This window comes from Penaeus vannamei, chromosome 8 (assembly GCF_042767895.1).
Source record: "Penaeus vannamei isolate JL-2024 chromosome 8, ASM4276789v1, whole genome shotgun sequence".
Taxonomy (NCBI): domain Eukaryota; kingdom Metazoa; phylum Arthropoda; class Malacostraca; order Decapoda; family Penaeidae; genus Penaeus; species Penaeus vannamei.
Genome location: NC_091556.1, coordinates 37,063,856 through 37,068,855, shown reverse-complemented (window position 1 = coordinate 37,068,855; position 5,000 = coordinate 37,063,856). Strand labels below are relative to the sequence as shown.

Sequence of the window (5,000 nt, the reverse complement as noted above, 5' to 3'; positions counted from 1 at the left end):
CAAAATTACTAGACCAATACCTTAACCGCTGCACCATATAGCACAGACAGAAAGGGAGAGGGAGAGAGTTAAAAAATAGATGTAGACGTAGAGATGAAGATGTGTATATAGAGACAGAGACAGACAGATTGAGCGAAAAGCGTGTGTTAATACCAGTGCTGGGCAACCTTGCTGGAGGAACGATGAGACAATCCTACCCAAAAGTAGCACTGGCTGACTAACATTTCACGATTACTCAATGTTTGTTTGTTAAATATGCCACGACTGACTAACATTTCACGATTACTCAATCTTTGCTTGCTAGGTATGCCGTGTAAATTGTCATTGATCCTTTTAGAGTCATCTTGATTCTCTCTTTATATCATTTATTCCTTGTATAATCCTTTTGAACTGTAAAAAAAAAATGCCTGGCATTATTCTTACTGTTATCAAAAATATAATATTGGACTTCACAGATGTGTTGTCTTTTTACCTGTTTATATTTATTTGTTTGTCTATCGGCCTATATATTTCTCTCTCTCTCTCTCTCTCTCTCTCTCTCTCTCTCTCTCTCTCTGTCTCACTCTCTTTCTCTCTCTCTCTGTCTCACTCTCTTTCTCTCTCTCTCTGTCTCACTCTCTCTCTCTCTCTCTCTCTGTCTCACTCTCTCTCTCTCTCTGTCTCACTCTCTCTCTCTCTGTCTCACTCTCTCTCTCTCTCTCTCTCTGTCTCACTCTCTCTCTCTCCCTCTCGTTCTCTCACTCACACACACACACACACACACACACACACACACACACACACACACACACACACACACACACACACACACACACACACACACACACTCTCATTCTCTCTCTCTCTCTCTCTCTTTCTCTCTCTGTCTCACTCTCTCTCTCTCTCTGTCTCACTCTCTCTCTCTCTCTCTCTCTCTCTCTCTCTCTCTCTCTCTCTCTCTCTCTCTCTCTCTCTCTCTCTCTCTCACTCTCTCTCTCTCTCTCTCTCTCTCTCATTCTGTGTATGTGTGTGTGTTATGTGTATGCGACTATGTATGTGTATGCATATGCGTATATGTATGTGCTCGTGCATGTGCATGTATATGTATATGTATGTGTGCATACATGTGTATATACATGTGCATGTATGTGTATGTATATGTATGTGTGCATACATGTGTATATACATGTGCATGTATGTGTATGTATATGTATGTGTGCATACATGTGTATATACATGTGCATGTATGTGTGTGTATATGTATGTGTGCATACATGTGTATATACATGTGCATGTATGTGTGTGTATATGTATGTGTGCATACATGTGTATATACATGTGCATGTATGTGTATGTATATGTATGTGTGCATACATGTGTATATACATGTGCATGTATGTGTATGTATATGTATGTGTGCATACATGTGTATATATATGTGCATGTATGTGTGTGTATATGTATGTGTGCATACATGTGTATATACATGTGCATGTATGTGCATGTATATGTATGTGTGCATACATGTGTATATACATGTGCATGTATGTGTATGTATATGTATGTGTGCATACATGTGTATATACATGTGCATGTATGTGTGTGTATATGTATGTGTGCATACATGTGCATGTATGTGTGTGTATATGTATGTGTGCATACATGTGTATATACATGTGCATGTATGTGTATGTATATGTATGTGTGCATACATGTGTATATACATGTGCATGTATGTGTATGTATATGTATGTGTGCATACATGTGTAAATACATGTGCATGTATGTGTGTATATGTATGTGTGCATACATGTGTATATACATGTGCAAGTATGTGTATGTATATGTATGTGTGCATACATGTGTATATACATGTGCATGTATGTGTATGTATATGTATGTATGCATACATGTGTATATACATGTGCATGTATGTGTATGTATATGTATGTATGCACGCATTCATCCCTCCCCCATCACCCGCCGCCTCCCAATCCCATCTTATCCCGACACATCCAACACAAGCTCAACATTGAGGTACCAAAAATAACAGGGAAAACGGAAAGGGAGCACGGAATAAGAGGTGTGTGTGAGAGAGAGAAGGGGGGGGGGCAGAGACAGAAACAGACGGATAGATATGCAGAGACAGAGAGAGACAGAAACAGACAGATAGATAGATATGCAGAGACAGAAACAAATATAGATAGATATGTAGAGACAAACAGAAACAGACAGATAGATAGATACAAACAGAAACAAACATAGATATGCAGAGACATAAACAGACAGATAGATATAGAGAGACAGGGACAGAAACAAACATAGATAAATATGCAGAGACAGAAACAGACAGACAGATAGATATAAGGGAGAAAACACCCAAGACAGACGGACAGTCAACCAAGGAGGGACCGATTCGCGACATACTCAAGGCAGGGACGGCGGACAGACGGATCGAATCAACACACGGGCGTAATTAACACACACCTGAGAGCCCTAAACCTAACCGCCCTTTGCCGTGTTAGCGCCAGGAAGCCCCCCGTGATCGTAGGACCATTATAACGGGCGTCGCTAATGGTAAGGGGGCGATGGGGCGGAAATGGAAAACTCAGAACTCAAATCTCTGTGAATTTTCTTGTTTTCTTGTTTGTTGGTTTAGTTTAGTTTAGTTTTTTTTCCTCTATGATGATTCGTTTTCTTTTTGTGTTTGTCTTTATCGCTATATATGATAGTATCTTTCTTTATATATCTTTGGATTTCTGTGTTTGTCTCCCTGTCAATCCTTCTACAAGAAAATAACAGAAATAGTAAACGTAGTTGCAGCAACCGTAATAGCGTTTCTCTACGCCAGACTAGTAGAATTCGTATCAGAAGTAAGTAAAGTAAAGTAATAAGTAAAGAGGTGAAGAAAAGAGGTGGTGGGGGAGGGGGGGAAACTCAGTCATGATTATATCGTTGCTTGACTGAGGAGTCGCCTGCAGTTCTCCCGCGACGTGTCCTGCAGCGCCTGAACGGAACTTGGTAATCAAAACTGGAGATTACCTTTCTTAGCGGAATTGACTACGGACTGGCGGTTGCCGAGAGTCGCATGATACACTTGGTTCCACGAGAGAAAGGTAGTACGGTTCAGTAACAATTAGACGCGTTGGTATGGCTATGAGGGGGTAGGATTGGAAACCAGTATCTATAAAAATAAAAATAAAAACGCAGCAGAAGCATCAACATTAATAATGGTAGTAGCAGTTATAGTATTAATGATACATTGAAGGCAGTGTCGTTATGGTATCATCACAGAAATCAGCGTCCCCAATCTCCATGGACGCATCCCATATCCTACGAGAAGAGATCACCGCTGTCGATAACCTAATATAATAGCTCCACAGTTTTCAGCCCATCTTAATGGACAATCTTAACTGCTCCTTCATCACCAGCGACGACAACCATTAAGGACTAAAGACTTCGGCGTTTATGTTCATTACTCTGGCTTATTTAGGATCGCCGGTGTTATCTAGGCTGCCGCGAATAATTCATAGGCCGAGGGAATGCAGGGAGCGCCAGGACGGACCGCGGATGGATCATGCTAGCGTCTGCGATCTAGACGCATTTCGTTCCCTTAATGTAAATGTAATTGGATGTATGCCCACGGGATTACACTGTCGCATGCATTTATTTAGAAATAGGTACTTATATGCAAATGTATAATTGCATAAGTGTGCAGGAAAAATAACAAATAGCTTTTCTCAAGGCACGCAAAATAAACTTCAACCCATATTTGTATTGGTGAAAGAAACCCGCGTGCGCGCGCACTCACAGATATAGATAGATGGGTCGATAGATTGTTAGATGGGTCGATAGATAGACAGCTAGACGGGTCGACAAATAAGCAGACGAATATGAGCCTGCAATGAAACAACCCAGAAATGCAAAAATTGCACGTCTATGAAGTCTGATATAGGCCTCATGTTCTATCATAAAGACTTATGAGGTATCTGTGGAAACATGATAAACTTATACTTTTGCAGATAGCAGCATAAATTCCGAGGCTGGGGAAATTTTAATGGCAAAAAACTGCATGCATCTAGACGTAGTGCTTACTGCAGTGAACTTATGGCCCTTAAAATTTCAGAGCTTCATGGAGACTGAACTGGTGACTGTGCGAATGTACATCCGCTCGAGAAGTAACTGGAAAGGGTGGATATAACTGTGCATTTAAACGTGTGTGTGTGTGTGTGTGTGTGTGTGTGTGTGTGTGTGTGTGTGTGTGTGTGTGTGTGTGTGTGTGTGTGTGTGCGTGCGTAAAAAGTCTTACAATTATAAATATGTACGCGACTGTAAGTAGTGTTTCTGCTTACGGATTAAAAGAACACAACATTTACATAAACTGATATTTATAAGAACTGCACTAAATATTAGACATGCGATTGCCCCGACTACAACACGGTCTCACTTTCCCTATCGTATTAAATAGTAATGCCTAGGAATGGGAATTATTAGGAAAAACTTAAAACTCGGTACCACAAACGAAACAACTTTAAGCAAGAAAACTGCATTTAAGATTAAAGAGCAGAGGCTTGTTCCAGTCCCAGGCAAAGAAAACAATACACGATGCATAAAAGGGAAAACAGTGAGAGCAGTGGAAGAGAGAAAAAAAGGAGTGGGAAGGGAACAAGATGGAAAAAGAGAGAGATGAAAATAGGTAGATAGAGAACGAGTGGGCGAATTAGAGAGAGAGAGAGAGAGAGCGTAGGAAAAGAGAAGAGGGGAGGGAGAAAATAACTAACGATGGAGAATTTAAGAGAGAGGGAGGTAAGGAAGAAGGGGAAGAGAAAGTTAGAAAGAGCATTGGAAGGAGAAAGATACACGAAAGGGAAAGCGAGCGACGAAGAGAGAGGGAGAGGAGAGGCGGAGAAGAAAGGAAGAAAGAGCGAGAGAGAGAGAGAAAAACGAATGACCGGCCAAAGGAAAAATGAAAACTAAGGGTCCGCGTTCATTTCCTTAACCCTTCTCCAAATTTATTCCTT

General features: G+C 40.8%; 2 protein-coding genes across 3 annotated transcripts in view; one reads left to right on the top strand and one right to left on the bottom strand.

Annotated features, from left to right (window-relative positions):
• Window positions 1-5,000, top strand: part of LOC113808310 (Na(+)/citrate cotransporter) — a 283,242-nt gene that overhangs the window by 183,946 nt on the left and 94,296 nt on the right. The window lies entirely within an intron of this gene.
• Window positions 1-5,000, bottom strand: part of LOC138862416 (uncharacterized) — a 147,737-nt gene that overhangs the window by 121,272 nt on the left and 21,465 nt on the right. The gene's annotated exons all lie outside the window — the stretch shown is intronic.